This window comes from Gorilla gorilla, chromosome 19, assembly GCF_029281585.2.
Source record: "Gorilla gorilla gorilla isolate KB3781 chromosome 19, NHGRI_mGorGor1-v2.1_pri, whole genome shotgun sequence".
In the NCBI taxonomy this organism is placed as follows: domain Eukaryota; kingdom Metazoa; phylum Chordata; class Mammalia; order Primates; family Hominidae; genus Gorilla; species Gorilla gorilla.
The window spans coordinates 107,844,853-107,866,489 of record NC_073243.2 but is presented as its reverse complement, the minus strand read 5'-3'; positions in this window follow the sequence as shown (position 1 = coordinate 107,866,489).

Sequence of the window (21,637 nt, the reverse complement as noted above, 5' to 3'; positions counted from 1 at the left end):
CCAGAAGCTAAGGAAGAGGCGTCAGACAGGCTCTCCTCCAGAGCCTTCAGAGGCAGCAAGGCCCTACTGACACTTCGATGTTGGGCTTCAGCCTTCAGAAGAGCAAGAGAGTACATGCCAATTGTTCAATTGTACCCAGTGTGTGGCACTTTCTTAGAACAGTTTCAGAAACTAGAACAGTATTCAGGCAGGCTGCTCAGCCAGGGCAGCATAATACTCCAGGAACCATCAAGAGAAACAAACCTGAAAATGCAGACATTCAGATCTTTCTCCCAGTCCTGGGTTTGTTAATTTCTACGTGGGCCTTACTGAAAGCTGATGAGATGCTGTGTCCTGTGTGCATCCACCCTATCTTGGCCCCATGCTGTAGATCACATAGGGAGGTCTCTTCCATTCGTCTCTTTCAGGCCAGCATGTTTGAGATGCACAGGCAATTCCACAGCATTCTCACAGGTCCACCTCCAAGGTGGATCGGCCACTGGTGACACTGAGTCTTTTCTGTTAATTTCCACCAAGCACACACACCTGCCAATAGATTCCAGGTGTTTCCATTGGTTTGTTTTCACTCACGGTGATAAAATGTCTACCTCTCTCCTCATTAAAAATAACAGTAATATACTCTATATAATTTGAGTTAACAACGGTCTGAAAAAGAATGCTTGCAGTGTGAGGATTATTGCATTCTCTATGTTTTCTTCTACTTCGCCCTGTCTCTGAGCTGCAGCTGTTTCTTTTTCCCATTGTCTTCCTCTTCCTCTTTGTCTTACTCACTGACTCTCTCCTCTTTTGCCCTCTGCTCTATCCTCCTCCTATGTTCCAAAATAGTTGCAAGTAATTTTTGCAAACTCTCTGCAAAATATTTGCAAAATAGTGGCAAAATATCTGCAAACTTTTATGAACTGCTTTTCAAGGAGAATAGGAACAGCTGCTTTTAAAGAATGCATATGAGGCTTAGACCTCACAAATTATATGTCCAGTGGATAGTGTAATGATTGGTAAATCTTACAAATGTTCACTGTCTTACTGTCTAAGTCATGGTATATGGCCAGCAGCATGTGAACTCGCATTTCAATTAAAACTTATTAGAATAATATTAGAAATCAATAGAAACTACATTTCTATTAATGCTTTACCAAAGTACCCCCTTTGTTGATTTAATTAACATTCTTCTTTACAGACTAGGTGAAATACAGAAAAGAGGTTTAAAATAACAATTCAATCTTGAAAGACTTTAGAAAACAAAAGCACACATATCACCTTACCGGAGTCACAGCACTTGGAAATAGGAGTAGAACCTTTGGATCTTTAGGTTACCTAAGGTATAAAAAGTTTTACAGGAATGCAAACAAATTCAAAGAACTGTTTATGTATAAAGTATATAAAAATTGATTTCCATAGAACCAATTTGTTCTATGGAAATCAATAGAACCAACTGGGCTGTTCTAAACAACCCAATATAAGTCACCTTTGCTTACAGCTTCAAAAAGGAATAGAACTACATTTAAATTCTGGGTTTAAAAGTGGCCAGAATCATGATAGAGGAGCAGGAGGATGAGCACTTTTCTCTTTGTCCAGGATAGGATTGGCTTCACCTGTCTACCCCTAGACCGGTGATTGCCAGAGCCTCACATCCACCTTTTGCCCAGGGACAGAAACAAATCTTGATCCAAACCCACTGATTACCAACTGGGTAGATGAAGTCTAACTCAGTGACGGACCCAGTGGCCATGGATGGGTTAAAATAACAGTGTTCAATTGAGACAGCTCTCAGATAATAAAACAAACCATTAGGTTGAGAAAAGAATGTCAGCATGATGTAGAGAGTCCCTTTAGAATCAATGATTCTGTAGATTATGAAAAGTATAAAGGAAATTTCCCAGGTGCAGGCATTTCATTCTGTGTCAATTTGTTGATTGGAGATGGTTAAGGGGTCACTTTTCTATGATGGAGCTGGACCACTGGGCAGAGAATCCCATCTCTGCCTGTTAGCACCCATAAAACATACAACTGTGAACCCTAAAAATATTGGAATGTACCCATGAAGTCTTATGTATCTAGAACATGTCGGGGGTCATGGTTCTCTCAATTGAATCTGGATGTCTGAGTGAGAAGTTACTGATCTTATTATGGTAAACTGGAGAGAAAATGTCACTAGAGGACCAAAAACTAAAACCTTCTAATGATTTTTGGCTTTCCTCTCTTTCAGTGTATGTTCAAAGGCATATGAGAAAGACACGATAAGAAGAAGGTAAAGGTGTTCTTATTACTGTCTTTTCTTAGCTTCATTGACGGGTCTTGCCATGGAGATTATACAGGACAATCTGTGAGAGTAGAAATCTGTTGTATGCTCTTTACACGATCCCTCATAGCAAAGCCCACATCCCTAAAAAGCCTAGCACTTCCCCTTTGGTGCTGAAGAAATATCATCACCTGGCTCTACTTTGAATATTAGTTACTCTGATTTACACCCATTTTCTCAACTGTCAGAACCCCCTGCCCCAATTATCCTATGTGGAAAGATCATTTTTGAACAGTTTTTATTTTCATTAAAAACACAGTTAGTTTGATAATCTGATAGAAGCATAAGTTAAGAATCTTTGCTTAAGTTCTTATTTCTGTCACCACAAACAAATTTGCCACTTGCGTTCACTCTTTTTTGACCATAATCCCTTCTGACTCATTATTTAAGACTGAAGAGTGGATAAGGCCTTTCTTCATTTTCTTAAGTGCTCTGAGGACTAAAGCACTCATCGGAGCCCAAGCTCTTCAAATGTGCTGAGTAGCCATCTCTGAAGAGAGGGTTGCATAGGAGCTGAAATGTTTCACGCAATCAGCGACCTTTTATGCAGAGATCACAAATGCACCACTATCCTACCTTCCAATTCCTGGACGTAAACTCCCCCCACTGCAGACTTCCCCAAGGCTCACGTAGGCCCACGTCCACTTTATTTCAGGCATAGGTGAGTTCAGGAACCCACCCTCTGCTCTTCTATCTTTTTGTCCGGGTTGCTCAGAGACTTCCCCGTGGCAAGCAGGGATGAGTTCTCACGATGGAGCTGCAGAATCTGAGTTGGCCAGCAAAGATCAAGGTTGATCATGGACCTTCTGGAAGGTTCTGAGTGTAGACAACCTGGCTTAAAAATGTTAAACAGGAGCTCCAAAAAATTTCAGCCCCTCTCTCAGACCTAATTAAGATCGCGGCACTCATCCATGCCCAAGAACCTTTTATCACCTCTCTCTTTTACAAAGAGAACCTGTCTGCTGTGTTTTTTCTGCGATGTCTCCTTTCACAAAAGCAGCCAGTTTGTGCATTCATGTCTAGGGTAAGGAAGTCTTCTTGTAATCAACTGAACTGATCCCACAGATTTGGCAGAGGGGAATTCTTGCAGGCAACTGAGCTCTCACTCACAGCTTTGAGTTTAAGATTGCAGCTTACACTGTCAAAACGCATGCTGATTTGATCCTCTTTCTTATAGGGCTGGATCCATAGAAAAGCTAGCTCTGTTGTGGTGATAAAGGCCTATTCAATGTGGGGTCTGACCCACGGAGACCGCCAGCCGGGGCTGAAGTGGAGCTCCTGCACCCCCTACAGTCTAGATCGTGGAAATTCATCACAAAGGCTGCCTTTTTTTTTTTTTTTTAATGACTCACAACTGATTTATGTATTATGAAGTGTTAGAGAGTTTAAGAGAGCTTTATTTATGAAGGCCCCAAAGTCTCTGATATATGAAGGAGAAAAAATATTTCTCTCTCTCCAGTGCTCAAGCGGCTGTGGATCCGCTGGGCCCAGGCATGGAGGACGCTCTTCTTGGGGGATTGGCCCCTCCCGGGAGGTGAGCTCTCTGCCCCGCAGGGAACTCTACACCGTGTCTCAATGCAACATCACCCGGGTTTCAGCTCCAGCCTAGGTTGTCACTTTCTCAGCAGTTCGGAGGAAAAAAACTGTTGAGAAGCTTCTGGCAGGCAGACAGAGCTGGGATTCGAGCTTCTCTTTTATCCAAGAGCTGACCTTTGCTGTGTGTCAGCGAGGCTTGAAACCAGCTTCTCACTGACGAGAATGAGGGGGTGAATGTGAAAAGGTGTGTGTGTGTGTGTGTGTGTGTGTATTTGTTACACATAGATTCCAGCTTCTAGGCCCAAATCCAAAGCTTCCGTTGTCAGCTCTGCCTGTCAGTTCTCAGCAAGGCAAGAGAGGTTGGGTGCTGAGTGACAGCAGGGGGCTCCTGGCTGGGCGCTGAGTGAGAGCGGGGGGCTCCTGGATCGGGGTGGATGGTCTTCTGTCTCTCCGGGGCTCATGTGAGCAGAGAGTGGCCTTTTCAAGCCAGGCCCAAAGAGACACATGGAAACGTCACATGGAAATGCCAGAAGAAAACTGACTTGTCCTATCCAGTTAGCTGTGTCTCCTTTTGGACACTAAAAGGAAGTAGCTTTATGAGAAGTAACGTCCCTCCCCATCAGAATAAACTGGCCATGGTTGCTCTGCTACATCAACTTGCCAGTGATCCCTAAGGCGTGGCCTAGAGCTGCTGTGCTGATGGGGACGTGCTATTAAATCCGGTCGACGGTGTGTGGAGTCTGCTCCATGGCCAGCACCCTATTGGGTCTTCACCCCGATCATGGAGGACAGAGGGTGCCATCCCTAGAGATGCTTTCAGGTAGGACACAGCCATGAGCTGTCCACGTGTTCATAGCTTTGGGCGGCTCCTATGCCTTGTCCCACATGACAGGTTTCCCTTCCTCTAGAATAGCATCGACTCCTATGAAGAAAGCACATCCTTAGCTTTCAACTAGAAAGACTGAAGTTTATCCTGCAGCCACATAGTCACCTCTCTCTCATGGGCCTACTTGGCCGATGCCATCCTGAGAGAGCTCCGTAACTGTTTACAGTACCCTTAGAGCCACTTCATAACAACTTCCAGTATGGAAAGAAGTGCTCAGTGGAGTTTTCGTGTGCTTACTGTCATGGTTGTATTTTGATTGCACTTCAAATATGCAGTTCCAATAGCTTCTTAGCATAACTCCCAAATCTGAAGAGTGTTAAGTACTTACAATACCACCAACAGCTCAAGGAGCACAAGGTTTCTTACATAATTACAAGGAATTACTATGTCTTTTTTATATTTTTAAAAAATGAAATAGGATTTTACTCGCCGCAGAAAAAATAAACCTGGGGAATTATATGAAGCAAAAGATCAATGTTGTCCTTTGAAACTCTCCATCCTGCTAAGAGGAAACCAATGGTAATGCTTTGCTTCTATTGTTTGAACTGCAACTTTTGATGAAGCTTCCAGAAACCCCATCAGGACTCAACTTAGGATATGTCAACAGTGAGGGGATGGTTTTCTATCCAAGCGACAAAAAGCCTTAAGGAAAAGCAATGACAAATCCCCCGAGCAATGTACTTCTGAAATTTCCCACACATCATCCCAATCTGCATATATTTTTATATCTACAATTAGAAAACAGAAGTCAAGTACGTGGTCATCATTTTACTTGATGACCCACATATCTTTCACCAGAAGTTTGAGTTTTCTTCACAGAATTTTCGTGACAAAGAAAAACTGGAAAATATCCACATACAGAAGCACTGACTAATTTGTATAAGAATGCATGAAATTAAAGGTCTATATAAGAACATCTTGTAAAATGCGATAAAACACAATGTATAAAACACAATGTAAAGCAAAAATACGTTTTCTGCAAATAAATTATGCTCCCAAAGAACGAACGGATTCAAAATGCAAAGAGCAGCTAAATAAAGTGTTTTCTGGAAACTGCAGGAGGGTTTTAAGAGTGCTTCTCAGTAGGCAGGGAATCCTATTTTGCAGAGCTATAAAAGTTGCTTTCTCTTTTAACCTCAGAGAAGTTCTAAAAAAAATTCCTGCAGATTCTTGAACCTGCTGAGAGTCTGCAAAAAATCCAAACAAACATTAAATTGTCCTTGCGGTACATCCATTTTTAAGAGTTTATGATAAAACTTACTCTAGAGACAAATAATGCCTATGCTATGATTTATGTAGGTAAATAAATAACTTAAAAGGCAAACAACAAGATGTGCTGGAAGGAGAATTGAGGTAGTTCCGAATCCTGCAGCTATTGCAGAAAATAACACTTGCTATACCTTACACATTAAACATATTCTACATTATTTTAGGAAAGAAAAATAGCCCATCTGAACCTTCTTTATATAAACATTGACAACAGAAAGACAATATCTGGGTAAGTCAATGGAGACATCACAGGAAATATGGTGACAGAGTTCGAAATGGAGACCACAGACAGCCAACAGCCACAGAAAGGCAGAATCAGGCACAGGATTCAGGTGAAGGGAATCTTCATTTATTTTTTAGCATTTCTCTTAAAAGTATCTCAAAATCCTTTATATGGATTAGAAGATTAATTGCTGTCATAAATGGAGAGTTAAAAGGCAAGAACATATTGATCTCTTTATTTTATAGATAGAACATTGAAGATAAATGTAAAATGCTTTTGTTCATCAAATAATTCTATTAAGAGAGGAAAAACGCAAGCCACAGAGTGAGAGAAGATATTTTAAGTGCATATATTTGATAAAGGTTTCATATATAACTCTTTAACTTCAATAAGAAGAGGACAGAATAATTGAAAATGGATGAGACTTTAGTCACAGTGCACAAGAAGTCTTCTAAATGGCTCTTAAACTTATGAAAAGACACATCTCATTAGTCATTAGGAAAAAGCAAATTAAGGGTATAATTACATACTATTACATAACGAGTACAATGTTTAATTTTTTAAAAAATCAATAAACAAGTGTTTGTGAACACGGGGCATGGCTAGAACTCCACTCAAATTCTCAGATATTGCTAGTGAGAGTGAAAATTGGCACAGCCACTTTGAAAACTTATGTGATGTTACCTACGAATGCTGTGTACATGCAGGCCCTGTGATCCAGCAATCCCTTTCTGAGGTATATATCTGAAAAAAAAAAGGAGTACATGTGTGTTCCATTGAAGAGATACATGTAAGAGTATTCATAGCCACAGCATTATTCATGTTAGCCTCAAACTGGAAGCAACCCAAATGTGCATCAACAGTAGAACACACACATATATTGTGGTGATTTCATCCTGTGGGATACTATACAGCACTGAAAATGAATCCACATCTGCCACTTGAAATAACGAGGGATAAGTCTCACAAAGGAAGGGGAAAAATCCAGATTCTGAAACATTCAGTTATTCCAACTAAGACACCTAATCTGTGTGATCAGAAATCAGAAGAATGACAGAGGGGAAGAGTACAGGAATAGTGCTAGATGAAGGAGGATTCTGGAATGCAGATCATTGCATTCAATATCCATATCTCAAGTTGAAAGGAAACCGCACGGGTCTGTGAACTTGGTGAAAACACATTAAGCTGACATTTTTAATGTGTGTGTTTCATTCTATGATGAAGAACACGTTCGGGGTCCTTACACAGTTTCATGCACCTCACGGGGCAAGCTCCACAGCTATGACTGGTCATTTTCTAGGATGTTCTCCCCAGTTCTCTGCTCCATGAGAGACAGATATTTCAGGAAATTCTTCACAAAAACACCGGGTAAGCCCTTCAATTGTCATAAGGCTTGAGGGTGTGATTGTTCTTTAGAAGCTCAAACTGGAAAGTGTTGGGAACATACCACTGAAAACTTTCAATAGTGAGAGAGGTGTGGCTGAGCGTGCACCCTGGGACTCACAGGGATTCTTGAAACCAAATTCTCTACAAAGAAAATATTCTAAGTTTCATTCTCTTTGTGTCTTGAGACAGCAGAGTACAGCAGGAACACCACTGTATTGCGCACGGTAGCCCCGTGGCTTCTTGTTTCTGAAACGTGGGCAATCCATTCACCTCTTTACGCATCTGAAGTTAGGGACTTCGGTGCCTTGGCCCATAGCTGTTTTTTCGCTTAGTGGAGGCAGGATGCAGAAAAACACTCAGGCCCTTGTCACTTCTGACATTGCCTGAACTAAGGATCACTTTAAGAGATTAAAAAAAGGCAAGTAGAAATTCTGGTGGCCAACTGATGAAAATACCCCTATTCCTGTTCAACAGCGATATCAGTGTTTTGGATGTGTTTCTTTCTCTTATTCTCCTATTTGGTTTTTATTGTCTTTGTTTCCCCAAAGTGTTCATTCCATGAGAAGAGAGGTGATATCTGTTTTATCGCTGAACCAACAACACCCTGCAGTGTCAGCCTCACAGGATATACTCAGTAAATACCTGCCGAGTAGATGGAAGGATAAATCACCAAGTCATACTGTTTCCCCCTCTTCTGGGTGGAAATATCTTCCACTTCATGTGTGGAGCAAAAGATGAATATATCACAACTGCCATTAAAATGGAATTTTTACTTTTCTATTTACAGCTATACTCCTTATGCCTATCATTTTTTAAACATTTTTATTCAACTACTTCCAAAAGTGTTTTCTTTCCCCTTGACTTGTGTAGAATTAGGAATTTTTCTTAAACAAAGGTAGACCATTGAGGACCGCTGAGCCCAGAGCCGACTGTCCTCTCACCCTCACTCTGGTGGGCATAGCCTCACATGTGTTTTAATAAATGCAGAATAGACATGAACTTGTCTAGGAGTAAAGACATTCAACTAAACAGCTTGTCACCACAGATGGGCATCACGCAAACCAAATCTACTCATTACTATCTTTTCCTAAATGATCCTAACCCTTATTAGCTCAAAGTTAGCATATTTTGGAACTCTCTAAGTTAAGACTAAAAGGTACTGATTATTTAGATTGTTTCTAATGGGGCCTTTCAGATTGATTATTTTTTGAGTAAGTCAAATAATGATTTTGATTCTTTCTATTGAATTGACATGTTTTTGTCAGGATTCAATAAACTATTTAACTGACAGGTCTAGAGATCTGAGTCTGTCAGGCACTTTGTTAGAGATTTTTATATCTTTTCTCTCATTAACTTTAACTAAATGGATTCGTGGAAAAGAGATAATATTATTGCTCTCCAGCTACTGTACAAGTTAGGATTATATTAAGGTGTAAGTAACGGAGGAAAAAAACTAAACTAGGGTGGTTCAATAAGATGGAATTTTTCTCTCTCTCTTGTTTAAGAAGTCTGACAGATGTCAGTTTAAGACAGGTGAGGTCCTCTTAGTGGTAAGTGACCTGGGCCCTGCCTGGAGAATACTTCATGGCTCAAGATAGCTGCTGAATTCCAGCCATTAAAGATGCATATATCACTTTCTTATCCATTGGTCAGAATGAGTCACATGGCTCCATCTATTTGTGAAGGATGCTGTGAAATGTGGCATCTGTTGTGAGGAGCCATGTGACCAGCTATAAGGGGAAGGGGTGTAAAATTACTAAGAAAAAAGTAAAAAAGGGATTTTGGAGGTTGTTAGACATTTTTGCCACAATACATATAAACCTTTTTAAATATCACATGAACAGAAAAGTCAAATAATTAAAGAATATGTGCTCATAGATTCTCATATTGACTCATGTCTGTGATACCAACACACTTTCAGACGTTTATTGTAAGTATCTGCTATGGTACCTAATTCACCAAATGGAATTTTGTCAACAGAAAATGTTTCTATTCTAAGGGTTTTTCTCCATTGCAAAAACTGCACTGAAAGAGTAGTTTTTAACCATACTTTCAACTTATGGAGATTATGTGAGTGGTAAAACCAGACTGAACAATATAGTAAGTTTTAAAAAGAAAAGAAAGAACTGATGATGTTTTCACAAATTTGCAAAGCCCTCTGCTACTTTTGTTGGACGAGAAATGGTCCCAACATTGAAGTCTGTGAAGTCATCAGAGGGCAGTCAATTTGCGAGTCTTGAACGATATTTCTCCTTCATTCTCTAGGTTTACTATGACTCAATCTTATTTGTAAGTTCTAAATTCACCCAGACATTGTGTCAAAGACACCCATTTGGTCAGAGACAGCATGATTTTAATTCACCTCTTAAGCTCCATGGAATCAACCGCTCCCTGGACTTATAAAAAGAGCCATGCCAGCGAGAACCCTGACAAAGAGACAGCAAACCTCAACAATTAATAAAATATTAAGTTGGTGCAAAAGAAATTGCGGTTTTTGCCATTGAAAGTAATGGCAAAAACCGCAATTACTTTTGCACCAACCTAATACTTGTATTTTTTTCATTGTCCCAAGTTGAGGTTTTCTATAGTTGGGTACATAGTTAAGGGTTGGAGTTTAGTGTAATAATGCGTCTCTCATCAGCAATGAATCTTTATGTTTAATATTTCGTTTATTTTTACCAATTCTCTTTGTTTTTTTCATCCCAATAGCCCCACTCAGTTTATAATTGCCTAACTAAAGTAAAAAAAGTAAATAAAAATTTATAAAACCTGAAAATTCTATGGAAGACCTGCTCTGTCCAAAACATGGGGACACTACTTTGCAACAGGCCCAGCCTCAGAAACAGTGACAGAAAGCACCAAAAAAGCAAAATTCAACATTTAAAAAAACGTGTAAGGTTGGGATTTCTGGAACTTTAATAGCTTTCCACTTAAGTTTTTGGCTATCATGCACTTTAGCTAAGAGAAAAAAAATAATGAGTTTTACAACATTCAACTTGCTTTATAACATATTACATAATGGTGTGAGCTCCATAAAGAAGGTTGTGTGCACTGCTGTAAAACTTATTAGGTCACCAATATTTCTGGTTTCATATTAAGAAATTAGAAATAATGGTTCAGATTAGAGTTACCAGAATTAAAAATCCTTTGAATTGAATAAGTCATTCCCAAGGATATACTAATGAATTTGTAGCCTTAAAAAGAAAAAAAAGTTTCATTTATAAATTCACCTGAGGTGAAAGAAGTCATGTTAACATTTTGAGTTTTATGTGGACTTTCCATAGGCTGAAGTACTCTCTCCACTGCACCTCCTGCTCTGTATAGCTCATCTTAATTTCCATTTTGTAGGCCCCAATGTGAGAATAATTTTTTAAAAATGAGACTTTGAGTCTGAATGTAGTAATAACTAACTATCTTCCTTCAAATGTGACTTTAAGTTTAAAATGTTTAAACTACATGAAGTAGTTTAAGGTCCAAAATGTGCTTCAGGTTGCTCCTTTTCCTTCCGTCTTTCACTCAACCTTCTGTTTCTCTGCCTTTCTTGTCTGGAGAATCATCTCCCAGCTTGGCATTCTAGCAATGGCATCAGTCGAAGATGAGGCCGGACGCCTTCATCACATACTGCCCACTTGTGCTGAAATGCTCTCATATTTATGCCTGATATCTCCAGCTGCAGAGTGAATTTCTTGAGGTTGAGAACTGTGTAACATGGCATAGAACTTATACAGAAAAGGGGCTCAAAAGCCATCTCTATTAATAGTAAGTAGGAGAAAAAGAAGCAGAGATGAAAGAGTAATGCCATAGTTAGTGCTGAATATTGCTTCAGCTATTTGTCAGCGTCTTTTTGAAAGCCAGAGTTACAATAGACAAATGACTGAATCGTTACTCCAGATGTAATTTATTTGTCCTGTTTCACCCCCCACACAAAAAGAAAATGGGTGTTTTGAATGCACAAAGTAAATCTCCCCCTTTTCAGGGAAGAGTGGAATAATACAGGTAGCAGTTGCATGTGTATTAGTGTAACATCTCTTCGGAAGATAACAGTGCTTTATTTCTACCTAATCCTCATCCATCTATCTATTCACTATTTATCCATCCATTGATTCACTTCTCCATCCATCATCCATCTATTCATCCAGCATCTATCCATTCATCAATCCATCCATCCATTTATCCATCATCCATCCATCTTCCAACCAATAGTCATCTATCCATCTCTTCATTCACCATCCTTTCATTCATACATCCACCACCATCTACCCATCATCTACCCGTTCATCCATCTGTTCAACTTTCGTCTCTCATCCATCCTTTCATCCTTCCTTCCTTCTACCCATTCACTCATTCACCCAACCAAGCAAGGTTTTACTAATCACAAAGTATTAACGTACCAAGTACTGTAAGACATAGGCATATTTGATATTATCTATGACTTCTAGGTAGTCACCATAAGGAACATAGGCAAGACAGACAGTGACAGAAAGGGAAAAGTTGTAATATATGACTGGATAAGGTTATATAAGAGTCTGATTTTCAGCAAAAACTCTAGAGAAGTCAAATCCACCTAAACTTATCAAGGAATTAATGAGATATAGGTCAGCACTGAATAACTTTCCATTTATATTCAACCTAACTTATGAAAAACAGAGGGTACACATGTATTATTTTACATCAGATCGAAGTCATGTTGATCGGCATGGTGTGCCTTTATCCTATGCACTATTGAAGAAAAGGCCAACGCGGACGATCTTAGAGGAGACCTGCATAGAATCAGGTGACCAGAGTTAAGGCTTCAGTGTGATGGTCAACAAAAGTAAACCTAGAACCCAAAGAGGAACAGGGAGGAAACCTCCATATCTCAACTTTGGCCTACGGTGGAGGAAGAACAAAATCTCCTGGAAGAATTTGCATCTTAGGCTGGCACAGACAGAGGATGTTAGCTGAAATTTATACTGGCAGTGATGTCCAAGAATCGTCAAGCAGAAAGTTTGTCTTAAAGTAGTGTAAAGTGGATGGTGCTTGCAAATTACAACGAGTGGCAAATGCAAAAATGCAAATCCTCTTCAGAAGGCCACACAACGCTGCTGATGGGAAGCATGCCAATTTCTCAGAAGATAAAATGCAAGAGTAAATAATCACCCTAGAATCTATATTTGTAGACATATAGTCATATGAATTGTGTGTGTGTATTCAATCAAAATAGTTATCTCTTGTTTGTTATAACTAAATATGAAACTCATATGGACTGGCCACGTTTATATGTAGGGCTGTGATATAAATTTATGGCAGACTTTTGGTAAATTTGTTATTAAGTGTTTTATTAACCATACACATACTAGGAGATATGTTATAGCTCTTTTCTTGTTGATCTATAGATTATCCTTCATACCATCAATCATATACACGAAACAGCAGATAGCAATGGCCCTGGCCATGGGCATAGAGTTCACGGCTGGTAGACACATTTAGAACATCTTACAAGGGATGGGATTCCTTAACTTCCTGTTTGCCAAGCAAGAGAATTTTGATGAATAATAAGACTTTGAGGATTGATGTATATTGTCCTTATCTATGAGAATGGGTTTCTTTGGTGAAAGGTTTTTTTTTTTTAGTATTTTATCAGATTTGGGATGAATATTTAAAAAAATCTAATTTCTTTGATAGAGTAATTGAAATATCTCACTTTTGCAAAGCTGCTTTAGGAATAACATCTAAATGAAACAGACAACCATCTTTAAGAGTAAAATTAACTTTAGAAACTACAATAAGCAAGTCTTAGAGCTAACTACATTAATTCAGCACCCCTAAAAGTTCCAAAAGGCTGATGGTGACAGTTACACTTGCAGGAATTCACATCACTTGGCCTTGAGCTCTGGGTCATGTTGCTGGACAGTAGGAAGCGCTCCTGCCTCACTTGGGAACTGCAGAGGAAACGCATTGTCTGAGCCTCAGTTCTGCAGCAGTACGGCACTCCTTTAGCACGTGTTTGCAGAGCTTGTCCTGGGTGTCAGGCTCTACTGTAGGTGCCATAGGAACAGTGAAGGATGCGGCCTTCTTTCATGGATGCCAAGTTCTGGGAATTCTAGTCCTGTACATGTTATTCTTGCAGGGATTTTATGTACTCATGGCATTTGACCTACAGTGGCTCCTGGGTAATGACAGTAATCTCTAAAACTATTCTGATAAAAGATAAATCTGTAGAAGTCTCAACCACAGAGTCGCTAAACTGAAAATATTTCTGAAAGTAGGACACCTCAAAAAGTTAACAATGTGAAACTTAGAAGACAAGATTTGTCATACCAGGGAATGGAAATGCTCATTGGACTATTTTTAAAATATGACGTAAGGTTATGCTGTGTCTGTATGATTTTTTACTTAATTTGCTTATGAAAATTTACAAGCTTTGCCAGTGGGATCATTGTTTTTAAACCTTAATTTTGCCCATTTGTTTTTCCCCTAAAACCCTGTGTTGAGTGTCTGCTATGGATTAAGAGAGTACAGACCTCAGCTTGTGTCCTATTAAGGACCATGCTTCCCAGAAGCCCATAGTCCAGCAAGAACATGGATGTGTGCTTAAAATATCCTGTGACAAATGTTATGACTTCAGATTGCAAAATCTATGAGGACTGGCAATCAGGGGTGGATGCTGAGATCTGCCTGGGGTGGGTGAAGAGGTGAGGGCTGGAGAAGAAAGGCTACTGAAAGAAAAGGTTACAGTGGAAGCTCACCATGTTTCACTGACTGTGCTTGTTTCAACGTGGCTTCTGTCTGCATTCAACATCTCTAGAAGGCCCTACCTGAAGAGGACTCTGGATGGGTGCAGAGTCACAGAAAACACAAAAATGCAATGGATTCTCATTTTTTGTGACTGTTATTGATTCTACAGAGCTTCAGAAACAGCTGCCCCTCCTCAGTCCCACCAGATCAGAGAGGCTCCCATGGCTCTGTCCACACAGAGCCCAGAAACCCGAGGAGGAGGAATTCAGACATGACTCCCTTGACCCATCTCAGACAGCTCTCCTTCATTGCCTTTCTAGAGTAGAAGTAGATTCCAGTATTTACAAAAATTCAAACTTCCTTGGTGGTCGCAAGTTGGTCCCACTAAGGTGAGCTGAACAAAGAAGTCCACGCAAACTCTGTCTTCTGCACTCAACAACCTTTTGGGTATCTGAAGATTCTGAGTTTTTCTTCACCTTTAAGATTTTGCCTTGGACCCAGAAAATTCTGTGCTGCTTGCCTCATGTTTATTTTTATGGACCTACTTAAGTTGCCTGCTCGAAGAACCAAGTTAACGTGTGTGTGCTTTTTTTTTTTTTTTTTTTTCAAATAAAACAAATTGAAGTTAAAACCAACCACATGTCTCAGTTCAGCCAGGCTGCCTTGTGATTCTTGAAAAATAAAAATAAGTGAATAAGTGCTTTTCAAAGTGATATTTTAACCTCCTGCCAACACTGTAGTAGTAAAATATGATTTTTTTTTTATTATCATTCAAATGTGAGTTTGGGGACATGATTGAGGTTTTCCTATAATCAGTAAAAATGAGGAAACAACTTAAAAATGTTTGGGCAACCTCCAAATAGAGGGGAAAAAAGTGTTTAAAGGTGAGTGAGTTAATGTAGCACATGTTATAATAAAAACCCAACAAAAAGTAGCCCTTATAGTCCAATATTTTGGCATACAAACTCAGCCATTCTTCAGGGAGACTTTACTGCCTCATTTCTAATAGAGAGCCCTAATTATAACATGTACAACGCGAGAGAATGCTGAGAAGGCCTGAATAATTATCTAGTTCCATACTCACAAGTGGGTGTAAGGGAGTCTGCACCCCATCATGGGCTGTTCCACCCCTTAAAAAATCTTTTAATTTACAGTGTGTGACACTGAAAAAAAATCTTGTCACTAAATGTAAAAACTGAGGTTGCAAAGAGCAAAAATTTCAACTTTATTAAAGGAGTCTTTTTTTTCTCACTGTGATAGTGTCTTTGTTATTACAGGAGCTTTTATTTAAACATAACATTTTTAGCTGAACTCTCATTTTCAGAGCAAACAGGTAAAATGTAAGATACATTTCAATACGTGATTTGTAGCCCTTTGCTTTTTTAACTGAATCTAAAATTTGGTTAGTTTTATCAAAAGTGATTAAATCATCATCACTATAAACTAATATTTTCTAAATTTTCTATTGAGCCACAGGCTCGAAGTTCATTATCAAAAATGGGTTTTGTCACCCATAAATGAAACATATTACCACAAAGAAAAAAAACATTTGGAAACAAATTCATGTAAAGCCTCAAAAAGTAGTCATCAATCTCTGCCCCTTGCCACGGTTGTATGGCTCAGGCTGTGGGGGCAGTGGAAAAATGTTCCTGCTGAAGAATCAGGAGCAATTGAAAATTGAGTGACTGTGTTCATGTAGCCCCCAGATTTCTAAGAAAATGCTGCCCTGTAAAGAGAACATCAGTGTTAAAGGGGTTTCAGTCTGTTGCTGAAGAAGAAAGTTGATTAAACCAGTGCTAGGCAATACAGTGTTAATCAGATCAAGGTAGATGCTTTAATGACCAAATAAAAATTAGCATCTTTTTCAGTTCCACATGCATTGTGGCTGGCAGTGACTGATAAGTCATGGCTGGCCATAGGGAACGTGGGCCAGGAGGAGGGTCACAGGGGGTGGGGACAGAAGGAGCTCTGGGAATCTCTGTGGGAGGCTGGTTATTCAACAAGAGGCTTGGAATTACTGTCCTTCCTCATAATGATACAGACACATAGGTGCTCGAGAAAGCCCCAGAGACAAGGGAGAGATGACGCAGCCAATGCTCCATGTGTTTGAAGCCAGCTGGCTGGCTGGGTTAAGATGTCAGTCTGAGTGTTTGAGACAAGGGAGAAGTCAGGCTCCACAGCTGAAGTTAGGTGCAAGCAATGGGCATGGTTGAGGAAATGGGCCCCCAAATCCAGAAATGTCATCTCAAGGTTAATTAAGTTCAACTAAGACAGTTATTTTGCCAGCAACAGATAAGGGCTGATGATTTGTTGACAGAAAGCCATCAGCTGAAAGTCAAGTCTGTTCACAATGAGCAGCATGTACGTAGAACATGAGTAGTAATTTTTCCATTTCTAACTCATATCTCACCTTGTATGGTAAACTCAGGTGAATTGACTTTTCTTTTTGTATATTTTCTTCTAGATGTGTGGATAGGTTTAAGCAATTGAGATCTAATCTTATATTCTTCAAGAGTGAGATTTTTGTACATTGAAAACCTGATAGACATAGAATGTAATCATCCAATGAAAGACTTATGCACAAACTTCTCTCGATAGTGAGTAGGGTTTTTTGATTGGTCCATATTTCATCAGAAATCTTTCTGTTGCCAAAAAAGTTATTGTTTTACCATTTATAGCTAATTAGAAAATTCTCTGAGCCCAAACCTTGTATTATTGTTATGAAAATAGAGCCCATTTTCCCATAGCAAAGGAAGAAAAATTTCCTTTCTAAACAGGTGGTACATCCTGTTGTGAATTCACGAATGACCAGGCCCTTGTGGGTCTCATCATCCCTTGTACCTGTGCCCACCTGCCTGTACGCTGCTGTTCGTTTGGGCAAGATGAAATATCTGCATCTGAAATGGCTTCTTCCAATGCCATTGTATTCTGGAGCAAATTTTTAATGTAAACAAAGTAAAAGTCAGGGAACATAATAAGTATCTTAATTACAAAAAGAAATGTGAATGCAGTCATGTTTCATTGAATAATTCAACTTTAGCGACTATTTTCAAAAGCAGAGTTTTCCAAGAATTAATGTTTCTCTTTAACTTAGGGCAGTCTTGAAGGGGAAATGTAGAATTTTGTACAGCTTGACAGTGAATCTTTCTTAAAAAATGTCATTATCCTGAAGTTCTCTATTTCTTTTGGGGATATTTTCCCCCTTCATCGTTCAAGGTTTAAAGGAGTTTCTAAAAACCAACTAGAGAAAACACTGTTAGTCTAACTCTAATGTAGAACTTTTAAGTTATGTTAAATTTTAAGCCTAAAGGTTTAATTTCCATGCTTTCTGGTTTTCTCCAGACAGACTCCAAATATTCGCTTAATATGCTTTCTTATGGTTTAATGTGTAGTAATTTTAGCATTTTAGAAATATATTTTCCTGAAAAATGTGTTTCACTGGCATTTCAGAGTTTAAGAGCAAATATGCCAATTACAAGTATAAAGCTCATTAGTGTAATTTAAATAAAAAATTATAAAATATTTCATAAAATTTTTTTCTATATAGGTAACTCTCATCCCATATACGGAACAGAGGAATTAATAGTAATGATAGAAATGTGAATTTGTATCCAAAATGTAAATTATGTTAATACAGGCAAATAAGGAAGCCTTATATATGTCCACCAAAGAAATGCAACATGATCTTATTTCAGAGATTTCAATACTGAGTCACAGGACTGAGAGGCCATAGGCCTGGGCTGCCAGTGGAGGTTTCTGTCTGTTAGAAGCAGCATAGCATTGGGACTGGTCACTGGCCAGGGCCCTGGGACCTGCCTGTGTGGCCCTGGGCCGGCTTCTCTGCCACTCTGTGTCCTCACATGGACAGTCCAGGTGCATATCCTCTGAAAATGGCCCTGGCTGATGCTCATGCTGCTGGTACTTGGACCACACTTTGAGAATCACCTCCATAAGGCCCGCTTTTCAGGGTGAAATGAAATGTGGACTTTTGTCAGTGAAACAAAGGCTCCTGATGACCTCACCCATGCAGGGCAACCTTGGACGCCTGTCCCGTCTCCATGACAGGAGACAGGACAGTGCCTGGTACATGGGATACACTTACCACACACCCCCAGCCCTGTTCTGCCTCCAGAAGAGGGCCCGGTGCACAGAGCTGATGAAAGGCAGAAACTGTGCTCCATCAGGAAGAAGAAATCAGTGCTGATGGAGCGAAGTGACTCATCAAATCCTCAAGAGGCATGATACTGGCACAATCAGCCTAAACACACAGCATTCTATTCAGAAAATTACTTTTAAGCACCCTCACAATTGTCCATTAAATTAAGGAGGAAAATGTGCTTTTTAGCCAAAGGTTCCTAAAAGATTGGAAAGGCAAATACAAGTTAATAAATGGCAAGCACATGAGCACACCGTTTGGGGCTTCATGATAGGGGCTTGTGTGTGTGTTGTTTCCTAGAGAAGTAGAAGGACGCTTCCTGGTCCCAAGCCTCTTTGCTCCTCAGCCAGGAATTGCACCATTAGAAACGCATGTTGACTTCAGTGCCGTCCACTCTCTTCGTACAATGCAGATATTCGTGGGAGATGTGTGTTGATTATGAATTCGCTCATGATTTTCTGTGAGTTCATTTTTCAGGTTTCCTGTTTCCCTTTCAGGGAGCAAGGGCCGCATCTTGAGAGCTCTGAGTGTTGGGCAGGCAGGAGAGAGAAGGCACGGCTCCACGTGACAGACACAGAGCAAAAGGTGTCCAAGCTTGCCCTGCATCGGTGAGGTCATCAGGAACCTTTGTTTCACTGGCAAGAATTCAGATTTCATTTTTCCCTGAAAAGTGAGCCTTACGGAGGTGGTTCTCAGCGTGGTCCAGGTACCAGCCGTGTCGGCATCACTTGGGGCCATTTTGAGATATGCAGATTCTCTAACCACACCCAGACAAGATGAGTTAGAAGCTCTAGAGGTGGAGCCAAGACTGCCCCAACGATCTCTCCAGGTTAGAGAATTTGGGATGGATTTTTTTGACAGCCTCAGCCAGGTTTCCTAATCCTGCCTTGTAAGAACCACCCTTCCCCACAACCAGGTTTTCTCCATGGGAATCTCTGCGGAAGTGAGTTTAAAGTCTCTAATTGTTGCAGTGCTGCAGGTGATCTTCCTAATTAGGCAACTCAGAAGCCAGGGCACACCATGCACGATAAAAAGCAAATCTGTCAGGGGCCAGCGTGAATCATCCTGCTCTCATTTCGTGTTTCTCTCTAACATTTCTCTTATTTTACAGTGCTCTTCCTTCAAGAGTTTCTATTAATTACATATTGAGACATGAATCTCCTCCCATAGAATCACTTGCACCTATTAACATTCAAAAACAAAATCACTTTGTGATTGAATCCTTGAATTATAAGGCAATTCGAAGTTGAGCCATCCTCTTCAAAAGAAAGAAAGTGGTTATTCCTTCCTTTCCCTGTGCAAACAGGCTGGGTGCAGTTGTGGAAAAAACATATTTTTTGTGTGTAAAAAAAACAAACAAATGCACCTAAGGGAGCAGCTCAGCTTGGAGACTCATTTATTGGGAGCTGATTCTCACATATCTAGTTTCTGCCTCGAGTTCTCCTTGAACATCAGATCTGAAGTCTCCATATCATATCCTTGTTCGTCTCGGAACTGTGTTGCCAGTGCCCCATTAAATTCTACTCTTCAAAAAGAAAGCCTGTGTTCAACCCCCAAGTCCCACCCTCTCCTGGGTCCTCCACCCCATCACAAAGAGCAGATGTTTTCTGATCACCCGTCCAGTCTCCTTCTTCTTCAACCCTGTGTCCAATTTGTATTTTTGATTTTTTTTCAGTCTCCAGAATATCAGCATTTCCAATTTGTTTTTCATTCAGTGACTCTCCGTGGCCTCATTGATTGGACAAGCTTAAACCCCGCAAATTTCCTGCCCCAACCGCTGTCAGGGTATGACAATGAGATGGAGAGGTTGTTTAAGGCCTTCCAGGAGGAGAGCCGGGGTAAGAATGTGGTGCTGCCGGGCCTTCAGCCTCTGCTTATATCTGCACTTCCTGAACTTTCAGCTGATGCCATGGGCTTGACTTGTGTTCATTATGTGATCATGGCCGTGGTGAGGTGGCAGCTGCCGCCCTATCCCACCCAGTGGTAGCATGTACCTGGAGCCCTAAGGGCTTTATCATCGGTCCTTGCAAAGATCATTAAGGTAGTTATTTATATTTTACATATGAGTAGCATGTGAAAACTAAACATTTTACAGGTGAGTCATAATTTGGGAATGACTTCTTCACTGAAGTGTGCATTGAATTCCCTGGGGAGTTTTCTAAAAATACACATTTCCAGGATCCGCTCCACACTCGAAATGCATGAGAATTCCCAGGAGCATATCAATCACTGATCTCGGAGAATGGATATGTCGGATGGATTGGAGATTCCCACTAACTGGACTCTCAATTTCTTGGCAACTATCTGTCAATTCATCTACAGTGGTAGTCGTGGTTGTGATTCAGTAACTGCCCCCGGCCCCACCCCCACCCGTCCATGGCAGCACGTGGTTTAATCATATCTCTGTGTATATCTGTGCATTTGAGGAGGTCCTGCCGGGTTCTCAACACACACCATTGCCTTGAGGTGGAATCTGTGTTTTCACTGTCTGTATACTACCTCCCTTTTCCCTGCTTTCCTTTTCTTCCACTGGAAATAACTTCTGATCCTCTAAACTAGCTTTTCTGCTTGCAATCTTTCTGGTGCGCAGGGCAGAGCGAGTACAAAGCCTACCACCTTTGTGGTCCACCAATGCAGTGTAACTGCAATCAAGGCAAAACAGCTTCACACGGGTCCTGGGACCCCGTGAACATTCTGACCACTTTGGACCCAGAAGTGCAAAGGTGTTAAAAGCGACAATGAGGACAGCTTCACACTATCAGTGGAGATGCTGAAAAGAAGAGAGAAGATTCAGAGCCACGTCCGTCAGTACTTCCGTTTCTCCCTGTGGAATGTCAGTTGCCCTTCATGTTTCACTACTGTTGGCTCCCTTAGCCTCATGCTGCGCTGGAATGAGAAACTTTCCTCCTAGTCTTGATTTGCTGGTAACTAGCTGTCTGACCTTAGTTAACTAATTTTCCTTCCTAGATTCCAGTCTTTTCATCTCAAAGGGCTTTCTTGTCTGAAAATGCCCTCTTCTACTTTAACTCCGAGTGTTCTTCCAGTCACAGCACAGCTTTGGGCGTGCCAGGGTCCTAAGCTTTTCAGTCTGTACTGGAAGGACTCAGCACGAGGCAGTGCTCTCCGCCACCATTGGTATCTCTTTAGGATGTGCATTTCTCAGGC